This window comes from Triticum urartu, chromosome 4, assembly GCF_003073215.2.
Source record: "Triticum urartu cultivar G1812 chromosome 4, Tu2.1, whole genome shotgun sequence".
NCBI classification, from domain to species: domain Eukaryota; kingdom Viridiplantae; phylum Streptophyta; class Magnoliopsida; order Poales; family Poaceae; genus Triticum; species Triticum urartu.
Genome location: NC_053025.1, coordinates 31,323,222 through 31,339,739, shown reverse-complemented (window position 1 = coordinate 31,339,739; position 16,518 = coordinate 31,323,222).

The following is a 16,518-nucleotide window of genomic DNA, read 5'->3' as shown; positions in this document are numbered from 1 at the left end:
TCATATACTGCTGCATAGCCTGTCCTTGCTACTACTGTTGTTACCTTTACCTGCTATCCTACTGCTTAGTATAAGATGCTAGTGCTCCATCAGTGGCCCTACACTCTTGTCCGTCTGCCATGCTATACTACTGGGTCGTGATCACTTCGGGAGGTGATCACGGTCATATACTATATACTTTACACTGTTACATTACCTGTGATACTGTTCGGAGATGGGGGCTGAAGGGGCAGGTGGTTCCACCCAGGTAGTGGTGGGCCTGGGTTCCCGACGGCCCCCGACTGCTACTTTGTGGCGGAGCGATAGGACAGGTTGAGACCACCTAGGAGAGAGGTGGGCCTGGCCCTGGTCGGCGTCCGTGGTTATTTCAAAATAACACGCTTAACGAGATCTTGGTATTTGATCTGAGTTTGGCTACTGGCCTATACGCACTAACCATCTACGCGGGGACAGTTATGGGCACTCGACGTCGTGGTATCAGCCGAAGCCTTCGTGACGTCAGCGATTGAGCGGCGCGCGCCGGGTTGGACTGGAATGCCTCCTCTTGTATAAGGGAGGCTAGGTCTGCTCACCGGCCGCGTACGCAACGTGCAGGTGTGCAATGGGCGATGGGCCCAGACCCCTGCGCCATAGGATTTAGACCGGCGTGCTGACCTCTCTGTTGTGCCTAGGTAGGGTTGCGACGTGTTGATCTTCCGAGGCCGGGCATGACCCAAGAAAGTGTGTCCGGCCAAAGGGGATCGAGCGTGTTGGGTTATGTGGTGCACCCCTGCAGGGAAGTTTATCTATTCGAATAGCCGTGATCTTCGGTAACAGGACGACTTGGAGTTGTACCTTGACCTTATGACAACTAGAACCGGATACTTAATAAAACACACCCTTCCAAGTGCTAGATACAACTGGTGATCGCTCTCTCACAGGGCGACGAGGGGAGGATCATCGGTTAGGTTTATGCTATGCGATGCTACTTGGTGAACTTACCATCTACTCTCTTCTCCTGCTGCAAGATGGAGGTTACCAGAAGCGTAGTCTTCGATAGGACTAGCTATCCCCCTCTTATTCCGGCATTCTGCAGTTCAGTCCACATATGATAGCCTTTTCCATTTGATACCAATGCATACATATGTAGTGTAGCTCCTTGCTTGCGAGTACTTTGGATGAGTACTCACAGTTGCTTTGCTCCCCCTTTTCCCCTTTCTATACTCGATTGTTGCGACCAGACGTTGGAGCCCAGGAGCCAGACGCCACCGTCGATGACGACTACTACTACTCGGGAGGTGCCTACTACTACGTGCAGCCCGCTGACGACGACCAGGAGTAGTTTAGGAGGATCCCAGGCAGGAGGCCTGCGCCTCTTTCAATCTGTATCCTAGTTTGTGCTAGCCTTCTTAAGGCAAACTTGTTTAACTTATGTCTGTACTCAGATATTGTTGCTTCCGCCGACTCGTCTATGATCGAGCTCTTGTATTTGAGCTCTCGAGACCCCTGGCTTGTAATATGATGCTTGTATGACTTATTTTATTTGTAGAGTTGTGTTGTGATATCTTCCCGTGGGTCCGTGATCTTGATCGTACACGTTTGCGTGTATGATTAGTGTACGGTCAAATCAGGGGCGTCACAGCTATGCACGTTGTCTATATTTTTGCTGCTCGGGAAAAATTAATGAGTCATTAATTAATAATTAACGAACTCGTTGATTACTGAACTGTTTCCGATTCTTTTGGATCGTGACGACTCGGACGTGGGGTTTACTCCCACGACCTACCCGGCCCGCACTATATAGTCAGGCAGACGTCTACCCTAGCAGCCGCCGCTTTGTATGGTTTCTCACCACCGTTCCAGATCATTGCACTGCCAAGCAAGTCTTCTCCATCCCTCCTTTCGGCGTGCACCGGGAGAAGGGACATTAGGCCTCCGGAACCCCGCCTCTCATGATCCTGTACGGGAGAGGGCGATCAGGTTTTTGGGGAGTGCACTCGCGCGACTGCTGGCAGCGACAACTTCGCGAACGACGACTTTTTCCCCGACCTCGGCAACTTCATCCTCGACGACATGGGCGATGATGTCTACTACACAACCTTCTTCTTGTAGACGTTGTTGGGACTCCAAGTGCAGAGGTTTGTAGGACAGTAGCAAATTTCCCTCAAGTGGATGACCTAAGGTTTATCAATCCGTAGGAGGCATAGGATGAAGATGGTCTCTCTCAAGCAACCCTGCAACCAAATAATAAAGAGTCTCTTGTGTCCCCAACACACCCAATACAATGGTAAATTGTATGGGTGCACTAGTTCGGCGAAGATACGGTGATACAAGTGGTATATGGATGATAGATATGAGTATTTGTAATCTGAAATTATAAAAACAGCAAGGTGACTAATGATAAAAGTGAGCGTAAACGGTATTGCAATGCGTTGAAACAAGGCCTAGGGTTCATACTTTCGCTAGTGCAAGTTCCCTCAACAATAATAACATAATTGGATCACATAACTATCCCTCAACATGCAACAAAGAGTCACTCCAAAGTCACTAATAGCAGAGAACAAACGAAGAGATTATGGTAGGGTACGAAACCACCTCAAAGTTATTCTTTCCAATCAATCCGTTGGGCTATTCCTATAAGTGTCACAAACAGCCCTAGAGTTCGTACTAGAATAACACCTTTAGACACAAATCAACCAAAACCCTAATGTCACCTAGATACTCCAATGTCACCTCAAGTATCTGTGGGTATGATTATACGATATGCATCACACAATCTCAGATTCATCTATTCAACCAACACATAGAACCTCAAAGAGTGCCCCAAAGTTTCTACCGGAGAATCACGACGAAAACGTGTGCCAAACCCTATGCATAGGTTCATGGGCGGAACCCGCAAGTTGATCACCAAAACATACATCAAGTGAATCACGTGATATCCCATTGTCACCACAGATACTTACGGCAAGACGTACATCAAGTGTTCTCAAATCTTTAAAGACTCAATCCGATAAGATAAATTCAAAGGGGAAACTCAATCCATTACAAGAGAGTAGAGGGGGAGAAACATCATAAGATCCAACTATAATAGCAAAGCTCGCGATACATCAAGATCGTATCACCTCAAGAACACGAGAGAGAGAGAGAGATCAAACACATAGCTACTAGTACATACCCTCAGCCCCGAGGGAGAACTACTCCCTCCTCGTCATGGAGAGCACCGGGATGATGAAGATGGCCACCGGAGAGGGATTGCCCCCTCCGGCAGGGTGCCGGAACGGGTCTAGATTGGCTTTCGGTGGCTACGGAGGCTTCTGGCGGCGGAACTCCCGAACTATTGTGCTCTCGGATGTTTTTAGGGTATATGGAGATATATAGGCGGAAGAAGTATGTCAAGGGAGCCACGAGGAGCCCACGAGGGTGGAGGGCGCGCCCCCCTACCTCGTGGCCTCCTCGAAGCTTCCCTTACGTGCACTTCAAGTCTTCTGGGCTTCTTTCCTTCCAAAAATGGGTTCCGTGAAGTTTCATGTCAATTGGACTCCGTTTGGTTTTCCTTTTCTTCGAAACCCTAAAACAAGGTAAAAACAGAAACTGGCACTGGGCTCTGGGTTAATAGGTTAGTCCCAAAAATGATATAAAACTGGATAATATATCCCAATAATGTCCAAAACAGTAGATAATATAGCATGGAGCAATCAAAAATTATAGATACGTTGGAGACGTATCAGGCGACAACGTCAACGCCGGCGGTGCTGCTCTCACTGCACCGTATGTGATTCTATCCTTCCTGTTCGAGATCGTGGTAGAATTCATGTTTCTAGTATGTGCCCTAGATGTGATCTGTTCATCTCTATGCTAGTTTGCATGATTAGTTTAATCTCTGCTATTGCTGTCATGATTTATCTTTTGTTCATTCGGATTAAATCTCGTAGTAATTTGCTCACATGTCCAACAATCCAAAAACCTGATTATAGGCAATTTACTCCGAGTGGTTTTGCTGCGCATCTGAAGCCGCCTGCCTTTAAGGGGGCGCAATATAAGAGGTGGTGCATGAAAGCAGTCTACTGGTTTCAGACCATGGGCTGCTATGACGCCACCAAGCGCAAGCTTGAGGGCGATCTTAATCCATCACAGCTGGAAGCTTTTGAGAAGATCGATACTCTCTTTAAAGGCGCTCTTCTGAGTGTTCTTGATGACCCCATTGTGGATTCATATATGTCGTTTGACAACGGCAATGACATGTGGGCTGCGCTCGAGGCCAAATTTGGTGGCTCGAACGCCAACAGCGAGTTGTACGTCATGGAGCAATTCTATGACTACAAGATGACTAATGAGCGCTCTGTTGTACAACAGGCTCACGAGATACAGTCGCTCGCAAAAGAACTTGAGTACTTCAAGTGTGTGTTACTGGACAAATTTGTTGCCGGAGGCATCATTGCCAAGCTTCCACCTTCATGGAACAATTTTGCTACTTCCCTGAAACACAAGAGATAGGAGTTTTCCGTTGCGGATCTCATTGGTACTCTTGATGTTGAAGAGAAGGTGAGAGCAAAGGAAACATGTTCTCGAGTTGCTAAGGGAGCTTCTAGTGCCCACATGGTACAGAAGAAGAACTTCTAGCCCAACAAGTTCAAAAACAACAAGAACAAAACTCAGGCCAATGGCAAGTTTGATACAAAGAACAAGCCATCACATTCTACCAACTTCAAGAAGAATTCTCATAAGAAGGGGGAGGGACTTTGCCATGTCTGCGGTGATCCTAATCACTGGGCTCCGAAGTGTCCTAACCGCTTTGAGAGCGTGAACATGAGAAAAGCGGCAAGTCCGCTAATGTTGTCATCGGTGATACTGATATGAAGGAATCAGGGTACGGTATTTTTCCTACCATCCTTTCAGTATTTCAATCCCCTGATTGGTTAATTGACACCGGTGCCAATGTACATGTTTGTGCTGACGCCTCCATGTTTTCTTATTACTAGGCCACAAGGACTTCTCCCGTGCTGATGGGGAACGGGTCACATGCCATTGTTCAAGGTGTTGGTACGGTCAATCTGAAATTTACTTCGGGGAAGACCGTGCGTCTGAAGAACGTTCATCATGTGCTGTCCATCAATAAAAATCTCGTTGGCGGTTCCCGTTTATGTCGAGATGGTTTTAAGTTGGTTTTCGAATCCAATAAAGTTGTAATTTCGAAGTATGGACAATTTGTTGGAAAAGGCTATGAGAGAGGAGACTTGTTCCGCATGTCTTTGTCAGATATTTGCACTAAAGTTATTAATAATGTTTGCCACAATAATGAGTCTGATATTTGGCATTCACGACTTTGTCACATTAACTTTGGTTGCATGACGCGGCTAGCCAATATGAATTTAATTCTGAAAATCTCTACTGTCAAAGGCTCTAAGTGCCAAGTATGTGTGCAAGCTAAGCAACCTCGCAAGTCCCGTAAGACTGCAGAGGCAAGAGACTTGGCGCCACTAGAGCTTATACATTCTGATCTTTGTGAGATGAATGGCGTGTTGACAAAAGACGGAAAGAGATACTTCATGACGTTGATTGATGACTCCACTAGATATTGTTATGTGTATCTTCTAAAATCAAAAGACGAGGCTTTAACTTTCTTCAAAAACTATAAAGCTGAGGTAGAGAACCAACTTGACCGAAAAATTAAATGGCTTAGGTCCGATCGTCGTGGAGAGTATTTTTCCAATGAATTTGATCTATTTTGTGTGGAACATGGTATAATCCATGAGAGGACGCCTCCCTACTCACCTCAGTCAAATCGGGTAGCCAAAAGAAAGAACCTAACTCTAACTGATATGGTTAACACCATGTTAGACACATCGGGTCTCTCCAAGGAATGGTGGGGGGAGGCGCTAATGACTGCATGTCATGTCCTAAACCGAGTTCCCACAAAGTATAAGGCCATGACTCCATTTGAGGAATAGGAAAGGAAAAGATTGAAACTCTCTTACCTACGTACTTGGGGTTGTTTGGTGAAAGTCAATATACCAATTCCCAAGAAGCGCAAGCTTGGACCCAAAACCGTGGATTGTATTCTTCTGGTCTATGCTTTTCATAGCATTGGCTATAGATTTTTGATAATAAAATCTGAGGTATCCTACATGCATGTTGGTACGATTATGGAGTCGAATGATGCAACTTTCTTTGAGGACATATTTCCTATGAAGGTTATGTTGAGTTCATCAAATCAGGAGATACCTACTCCATCTAGTGAGGAATTTGCTGTAATTCCTGAACCCACCACTGCAATGGAATATGTTGAGAATCCTGTTGAGGGTGACAATGAAACTCCTGTGAGGAGTAAGAGACAGAGGACTGCAAAGTCTTTTGGTGATGATTTCATTGTGTATCTTGTGGATGACACACCCAGGACTATTTCAGAAGCCTATGCATCTCCTGATGCTGACTACTGGAAGGAAGTTATTCATAGCAAGATGGATTCCATCTTAGCTAATGGAACCTGGGAGATCACTGACCATCCTTATGGGTGTAAACCTGTAGGATGTAAGTGGGTGTTCAAGAAGAAGCTCATACCTGATGGTACGATTGAAAAGTACAAGGCACGGCTTGTGGCTAAGGGTTATACCTAGAAAGAAGGTGAAGACTTCTTTGATACTTACTCACCCATGGCTAGACTGACCACAATTCGGGTGCTACTATCACTGGCTGCCTCACATGATCTTCTCGTTCATCAAATGGACGTTAAGACGGCTTTCCTCAATGGAGAGTTGAAGGAGGAAATTTACATGGATCAACCAGATGGTTTTGTAGTACCTGGTCAGGAAGGAAAGGTGTGCAAGTTATTAAAGTCTTTATGTGGCCTTAAACAAGCTCCCAAGGAGTGGCATGAGAAGTTCGAAAGAACATTAACTGCAGCCGGCTTTGTAGTAAACGATGGTGACAAATGTGTGTACAATCACCATGGTGGGAGCGAAGGAGTTATTCTTTGTTTGTATGTCGATGACATACTGATCTTTGGAACCAAACTTGATCTAATCAAGGAGGTTAAGGATTTCTTATCTCGCAGTTTTGAGATGAAGGATCTAGGAGTAGCTGATGTTATCTTAAACATCAAGCTGTTGAGAGATGAGAATGGTGGGATCACACTGCTTCAGTCTCACTATGTGGAAAAGATCTTGAGTCGTTTTGGGTATAGCGACTGCATGCCTTCTCCAACTCCATATGATGCTAGTGTGTTGCTTCGAAAGAATCGACGGATTGCTAGAGATCAACTGAGGTATTCTTAGATTATTGGCTCGCTTATGTATTTGGTGAGTGCCACGAGGCCTGACATCTCTTTTGCTGTGAGCAAGCTGAGTCGGTTTGTGTCAAAACCGGGAGATGATCATTGGCATGCGCTTGAGAGAGTTATGCGCTATTTGAAAGGCACTGCGAGCTATGGGATTCACTACACCGGGTATCCAAGGGTACTAGAGGGTTATAGTGACTCAAACTGGATATCTGATGCTGATGAGATTAAGGCCACAAGTGGTTATGTTTTTACACTTGGTGGTGGCGCTGTTCCTGGAAGTCTTGCAAGCAGACCATCTTAACGAGGTCAACTATGGAAGCAGAATTCACAGCATTAGACACTGCCACTGTTGAAGCAGAGTGGCTTCGTGAGCTCTTGATGGACTTACCTATGGTTGAAAAACCAATACCCCCTATCCTGATGAACTGTGATAATCAAACTATGATCGTCAAGATAAACAGTTCTAAGGACAATATAAAGTCCTCAAGGCATGTGAAGAGGAGACTAAAATCTGTCAGAAATTTGAGGAACTCCGGAGTTATTACATTGGATTATATCCAAACGTCGAAAAACTTGGCAGATCCCTTCACAAAGGGTCTGTCACGTGACGTGATAGATAATGCATCGATGGAGATGGGCTTGAGACCCACCGCATGAGTTGTCCATAGTGGTAACCCACTCAGTGTGATCGGAGATCCTGTGAAGTAGAAATGGGAGACAAGTTGTTGGTCAGCTGAGAGGAGAGTATACCTAGTTTAATTATCCCACTCCGTGAAGATGCAATACTCTCCTGATCTGCATGGTAGGTTGATATTTATCTTAATGTGTTCCAAGTGGCTTATGTGAGTAAGCAGAGATGTTATCCTGCAGAGCATCTCCTGAGGAACACACCTATATGAATTTGGCTGTTAACGTCGCAGTCCGTGAGAATTGGATGTTCTCTAATAAATTCATGAAAGGCCCTGGAGTATGACGTATACGCTCCACCCACGGGAAAGCCTTGCGGCAGCCCAGTATCGGTCAAGAATTTGTGTGAAACTAGTTTCGCAAAAAACTTGTAGTTCAAGGTATAGTCCACTATTCAAGTTGTGATCTAGTGTAGCATAAAACTCTAAGTGGAAGTTCAGCTTCACAGTCTCCACTAAGCACCGGTATATAAACAATGTTTTGGAACTAAATGATGAGATGTGCCAATGAGACTTTGTGGGGGATTGTTGGAATTTTGCTAGTAGGCCTTTGGCCCAAAGCCCAACTAAAATTCTAAAATTCTCTTGGCCCATTCATGCACACATGTGAGTGGAGTGCGTGAGACTAAACTTTAGTCCCACCCCGGAAGTTGAGAGAGGTTTGCACCTCTTTATAAGGTGAGCCCTTCTACCACTTGTATGAGCATGAGAAGAGGAGACCTACACGCGCGCTCCTCCTCCTCGCTCGCCTCGCCACGCCACGCCTCGCCTCCTCACGACGCGCCGCGGGTTGCGGGATTGAGTTGAGCTGAGGACAGAGCTATGCATGTTGTCTATATTTTTGTTGCTCGGGAAAAATTAATGAGTCATTAATTAATAATTAATGGACGCGTTAATTACTGAACCGTTTCCGATTCTTTTGGATCGTGACGACTCGGACGTGGGGTTTACTCCCACGACCTACCCGACCCACACTATATAGTCAGGCAGACGTCTACCCTAGCCGTCGCCGCTTCGTATGGTTTCTCACCACCGTTCCAGATCATTGCGCCGCCAAGCAAGTCTTCTCCATCCCTCCTTTCGGCGTGCACGGGGAGAAGGGACAGCAGGCCTCCGGAACCCCGCCTCTCGTGATCCTGTATGGGAGAGGGGCGATCAGGTTTTTGGGGAGCGCACTCTCGCGACTGCTGGCAATGACGACTTCTTTCCCGACCTCGGCAACCTCATCCTCGACGACATGGGCGACAACGTCAACGCCGGCGGTGCTGCTCCCGCTGCACCGTATGTGATTCTATCATTCCTGTTCGAGATCGTGGTAGAATTCATGTTTCTAGTATGTGCCCTAGATGTGATCTGTTCATCTGCTATGCTAGTTCGCATGATTAGTTTAATCTCTACTATTGCTATCATGATTTATCTTTTGTTCATTCGGATTAAATCTCGTAGTAATTTGCTCATATGTCCAACACATGATGTCCGAAGTAGAGAGACATAAGATGCTTGATACAAACAAGGAAACAACACAACTACCCCCCACCCCTAGTCTAGTTTCTAGCAATGGAAGGCGAGTAGATGGGACACCAGAAACCCAGACCGCATCGTGGCCTCATGAGAACCCCCGTCGCGCAGCTACGTCTCCAAACTCGATTGGATGAACATACCCCACCAGAGGGATGGGAGATCGACAAATGGGCTGCAGGACCCGACCTAGTCAGAGGGAAGATATGTGGAAGCACCGTGGAAGTCGTACATTGTTCCTCAGAAGCCCACACCTTGAGCAGCTGCCCGAACCAACATGGCGTCCAACATATCCAAAAACCAACACCGGGAACGCCGCGTGTAGATAAGACGACCTTCAAGAAGGAGAACGATGTTGTGGTGTTGTCGCCGTCCGATCCACAGAATCAGACCTAGGTTTTCCCCCAATGCTCGAAGAGGGGCACATATAGAGGTGATACGTCTCCAACGTATCTATAATTTTTGATTGCTCCATGCTATATTATCTACTGTTTTGGACTATATTGGGCTTTATTTTCCACTTTTATATTATTTTTGGGACTAACCTATTAACCGGAGGCCCAGCCCAGAATTGCTGTTTTTTTGCCTATTTCAGTGTTTCAGATAAACGGAATATCAAACAGAGTCCAAACGGAATAAAATCTTCGGAAACGTGATTTTCTCACCGAACATGATCCAGGAGACTTGGACCCTGCTCCAAGGAACAAAAGAGGCGGTCACGAGGGTGGGGGCGCCCCCCTAGGGCGCGCCCCCTGCCTCGTGGGCCCCTCGTTGCTCCTCCGACGTACTTCTTCCTCCTATATATACACACGTACCCCCAAACGATCAGAACAGGAGACAAAAACCTAATTCCACCGCCGCAACTTCTGTATCCGCGAGATCCCATCTTGGGGCCTGTTCCAGAGCTCTGCCGGAAGAGGGCCATCGTCACGGAGGGCTTCTACATCATCATAGCCTCTCCGATGAAGTGTGAGTAGTTTACCTCAGACCTTCGGGTCCATAGTTAGTAGCTAGATAGCTTCTTCTCTCTCTTTGAATCTCAATACAAAGTTCTCCCCCTCTCTTGTGGAGATCTATTCGATGTAATCTTCCTTTTGCGGTGTGTTTGTTGAGACCGATGAATTGTGGGTTTATGATCAAGTCTATCTATGAATAATATTTGAATCTTCTCTGAATTCTTTTATGTATGATTGTGGTTATCTTTGCAAGTCTCTTCGAATTATCCGTTTGGTTTGGCCAACTAGATTGGTAGTTCTTGCCATGGGAGAAGTGCTTAGCTTTGGGTTCGATCTTGCGGTGTCCTCCCAGTGACAGAAGGGGCAGCAAGGCACGTATTGTATCGTTGCCATCGAGGATAACAAGATGGGGTTTATTTCATATTGCATGAATTTATCTCTCTACATCATGTCATCTTGCTTAAAGCGTTACTCTGTTTTTAACTTAATACTCTAGATGCATGCTGGATAGGCGGTCGATGAGTGGAGTAATAGTAGTAGATGCAGAATCGTTTCGATCTACTTGTCACGGACGTGATGCCTATATACATGATCATGCCTAGATATTCTCATAACTATGCTCAATTCTGTCAATTGCTCAACAGTAATTTGTTCACCCACCGTAGAATACTTATGCTCTTGAGAGAAGCCACTAGTGAAACCTATGGCCCCCGGGTCTATTCTCATCATATCAATCTCCATCACTTTAATCTTACTTTGCTTTTACTTTTTACTTTGCATCTTTATACCAAAAATACCAAAAATATTATATCTATCAGATCTCACTCTCGTAAGTGACCGTGAAGGGATTGGCAACCCCTAATCGCGTTGGTTGCGAGTAGCTATCGCTTTGTGCAGGTACGAGGGACTTGAGCGTGGGCTCCTACTGGATTGATACCTTGGTTCTCAAAAACTGAGGGAAATACTTACGCTACTCTGCTGCATCATCCCTTCCTCTTCGGGGAAAACCAACGCAAGCTCAAGATGTAGCAAGAAGGATTTCTGGCGCCGTTGCCAGGGAGTCTATGCAAAAAGGCAACATACCAAGTACCCATCACAATCCCTATCTCTCGCATTACATTATTTGCCATTTGCCTCTCGTTTTCCTCTCCCCCCAATTCACCCTTGCCGTTTTATTCGCCCTCTCTCTCTCTATCCTCCCTCTCTATTTGCCTTTTGTTTGCTCGCGTTTGCTTGTCATCATGTCTAGTCTCGTATCTTCTCTGTTGTCTCCCGAGAAGTGAAGTTCTAAATTTTAAACAAAGGGAAGGAGAAAATCTAAAAGATGCTTGGTATAGAATTTGCAATGCTCAAAATAGATCTACCAGGAAGCAATCTACCTTAGTTCTTCTTCGCAATTTTTATGTAGGTGTTAATCCTTGGTATAGATATATCCTCGATACCATTACCGGAGGGAACTTCTTGGGTAGCCATACTTTTGATTCTTATAATGCTATGTTAGATTTATTTGGCTCACCACCTCTTTTGGTTAATGGAACCATGTTAACTTTGGAGCATATTATGCAAAGACCTGAAATTATTGAAAATAAAGTTGCTACTATTGAATTAATTGAAAATCTAGATAAAAAGATCCACAATCAAATTACTCAATATGGATCTAAGATAGGAATGACTTTGAAAAATCTTAAGGATAAGGAACCCGTAGTTAATGAGAAAATAAACTTAGATTCTACTAGAATTGATAAACTTGAGGGTATCATTACAAACTTGGGAACCGATTTTTCTTTCGTAAAGAATACTCCAAGTCCTCCTACTAAAATCGCCAAGCTTATGTATGTTCCTAAAAATAAGGATGAATCATCAAGTAAGGAAACTGCGGATCTTAAATCTATAAGTATTCATCCCAATCTTTTTGCTATCATTAAGGAACCATTTATTACAAATGAATTTTTCGATCTTGTACCTAAAAGTTTGATAATTAATAAAAAGAAAGAAATTCCTAAATATGGTAGATGCCTAATTGAAGAATTGCCTACCAAAGATGGCAATACCTAGATCTATCCTCGCTTTTATGCCTAGCTAGGGGCGTTAAACGATAGCGCTTGTTGGGAGGCAACCCAATTTTATTTTTATTCCTTGCTTTTTGATCCTGCTTAGTAATAAATAAATTATTAGGCCTCTGTTTTGGTTGTTTTTTTGTGTTTAATTAGTGTTTGTGCCAAGTAGAACCGTTGGGAAGACTTGGGGAAAGTCTTGTTGAACTTGCTGTAAAAAACAGAAACTTTAGCGCTCACGAGAACTGCTGTCATTTTTATTTGAAGAGTGATATTTAGTTAATTCTTTTTTAAGATGATTAATAGATAAATTCCTCACGTCCAGAAATTTATTTTAGAATTTTTGGGGTTCCAGATCTTGCGCTAGCTACATATTACTACAGACTGTTCTATTTTTGACAGATTCTCTTTTTCGTGTGTTGTTTGCTTATTTTGATGAATCTATGGCTAGTAAAATAGTTTATAATCCATAGAGAAGTTGTAATACAGTAGGTTTAACACCAATATAAATAAAGAATGAGTTCATTACAGTACCTTGAAGTGGTCTTTTGTTTTCTTTCGCTAACGGAGCTCACGAGTTTTCTATTTTGAGTTTTGTGTTGTGAAGTTTTCAAGTTTTGGGTGAATTCTTTTGATGGATCATGGAACAAGGAGTGGCAAGAGCCTAAGCTTGGGGATGCCCATGGCACCCCCAAGATAATCCAAGGACACCAAAAAGTCAAAGCTTGGGGATGCCCCGGAAGGCATCCCCTCTTTCGTCCACTTCCATCGGTACTTGGAGCTATATTTTTATTCACCAACATGATATGTGTTTTGCTTGGAGCGTCTTGTATTATTTGTGTCTTTGTGTCTTAGTATGCCACAATCATCCTTGCTGTACACACCTTTTGAGAGAGCCATATATGAATTAAAATTTGATAGAATACTCTATGTGCTTCACTTATATCTTTTGAGCTAGATAATTTTGCTCTATGTGCTTCACTTATATCTTTTGAGCTAAGTAGTTTTGCTCTATGTGCTTTACTTATATCTTTTGAGCTAAGTAGTTTTGCTCTATGTGCTTCACTTATATCTTTTGAGCTAGATAGTTTTGCTCTATGTGCTTCACTTATATCTTTTGAGTGTTATAATTTCGCTCTGTGTGCTTCACTTAGATCTTTTAGAGCACGGCGGTGGATATGTTTTAAAGAAACTATTGATCTCTCATGCTTCACTTAAATTATTTTGAGAGTCTCTTAATAGCATGGTAATTTGCTTAATAATAATATGCTTGGTATTCAAGATTTGTGAAACTTTCTTTTGAGTGTGTTGAATACTAAGAAAAGATTGAAGCGTGATAATTGTTTTGAGATATGGAGGTGATAATATTAAAGTCATGCTAGTTGAGTAGTTGTGAATTTAAAGAATACTTGTGTTAAGGTTTGTGATTCCCGTAGCATGCACGTATGGTGAACCATTATGTAACGAAGTCGGAGCATGATTTATTTATTGATTGTCTTCCTTATGAGTGGCGGTCGGGGACGAGCGATGGTCTTTTCCTACCAATCTATCCCCTAGGAGCATGCACGTAATACTTTGATTTGATAACTTCTAGATTTTTGCAATAAGTATGTGAGTTCTTTATGACTAATGTTGAGTCCATGGATCATACGCACTCTCACCCTTCCACCTTTGCTAGCCTCTCTAATACCGCGCACCTTTCGCCGGTATCATACACCTACCATATACCTTCCTCAAAACAGCCACCATACCTACCTATTATGGCATTTCCATAGCCATTTCGAGATATATTGCCATGCAACTTTCCGCCATCTAGTTCATCATGACACATTCATCATTGTCATATTGCTTAGCATGATCATGTAGTTGACATAGTATTCGTGGCAAAGCCACCGTTCATAATTTCTTCATACTTGTCACTCTTGATTCATTGCATATCCCGGTACACCGCCGGAGGCATCCATATAGAGTCATACTTTGTTTTAGAATTGAGTTGTAATCATTGAGTTGTAAATAAATAAAAGTGTGATGATCATCATTCAATAGAGCATTGTCCCAATAAAAAAAGAGAAAGGCCAAAGAAAAAAAAGAAGGCCCAAAAAAATATAAAAAATAAAAAGGGGCAATGCTACTATCCTTTTACCACACTTGTGCTTCAGAGTAGCACCGTGATATAGCGAGTCTCATATATTGTGCTTCAAAGTAGCACCATGTTCTTCATATAGAGAGTCTCATATGTTGTCGCTTTCATATACTAGTGAGAATTTTACATTATAGAACTTGGCTTGTATATTCCAATAATGGGCTTCCTCAAATTGCCCTAGGTCTTCGTGAGCAAGCAAGTTGGATGCACACCCACTAGTTTCTTTTGTTGAGCTTTCATACATTTATAGCTCTAGTGCATCCGTTGCATGGCAATCCCTACTCACTCACATTGATATCTATTGATGGGCATCTCCATAGCCCGTTGATATGCCTAGTTGATGTGAGACCATCTTCCCCTCCTTTTTGTCTTCTCCACAACCACCATTCTATTCCACCTATAGTGCTATATACATGGCTCACGCTCATGTATTGCGTGAAAATTAAAAAAGTTTTGAAAAAGTTAGAGTATGAAACAATTGCTTGGCTTGTCATCGGGGTTGTGCATGATTTGAATACTTTGTGTGGTGAATATGGAGCATAGCCAGACTATATGATTTTGTAGGGATAACTTTCTTTGGCCATGTTATTTTGACAAGACATAATTGCTTTATTAGTATGCTTGAAGTATTATTATGTTTATGTCAATATAAACTTTTGTCTTGAATCTTTCTAATCTGAATATTCATACCACAATTAAGAAGATTTGCATTGAAATTATGCCAAGTAGCACTCCGCATCAAAAATTCTCTTTTTATCATTTACCTACTCGAGGAAGAGCAGGAATTAAGCTTGGGAATGTCTGATACGTCTCCAACGTATCTATAATTTTTGATTGCTCCATGCTATATTATCTACTGTTTTGGACTATATTGGGCTTTATTTTCCACTTTTATATTATTTTTGGGACTAACCTATTAACCGAAGGCCCAGCCCAAAATTGCTGTTTTTTTGCCTATTTCAGTGTTTCAGATAAACGGAATATCAAACGGAGTCCAAACGGAATAAAATCTTCGGGAACGTGATTTTCTCACCAAACGTGATCCAGGAGACTTGGACCCTGCTCCAAGGAACAAAAGAGGCGATCACGAGGGTGGGGGGCGCCCCCCCCCCTAGGGTGCGCCCCCCTGCCTCGTGGGCCCCTCGTTGCTCCTCCCGCGTACTTCTTCCTCCTATATATACACATGTACCCCCAAACGATCAGAATAGGAGCCAAAAACCTAATTCCACCACCACAACTTTCTGTATCCACGAGATCCCATCTTGGGGCCTGTTCCGGAGCTCCGCCGGAAGAGCGCCATCATCACGGAGGGCTTCTACATCATCATAGCCTTTCCGATGAAGTGTGAGTAGTTTACCTCAGACCTTCGGGTCCATAGTTAGTAGCTAGATGGCTTCTTCTCTCTCTTTGAATCTCAATACAAAGTTCTCCCCCTCTCTTGTGGAGATCTATTCGATGTAATCTTCTTTTTGCGCTGTGTTTGTTGAGACCAATGAATTGTGGGTTTATGATCAAGTCTATCTATGAATAATATTTGAATCTTTTCTGAATTCTTTTATGTATGATTGGTTATCTTTGCAAGTCTCTTCGAATTATCCGTTTGGTTTGGCCAACTAGATTGGTAGTTCTTGCCATGGGAGAAGTGCTTAGCTTTGGGTTCGATCTTGCGGTGTCCTTATCTAGTGACAGAAGGGGCAGCAAGGCACGTATTGTATCGTTGCCATCGAGGATAACAAGATGGGGTTTATTTCATATTGCATGAATTTATCTCTCTACATCATGTCATCTTGCTTAAGGCGTTACTCTGTTTTTAACTTAATACTCTATGCAGCCCATGATGCACTGACTTCAAGTTTATTTTCCTTTTTATGCTTTCTTCTTGTGTGTTTGATAAACCTTAAGAAAA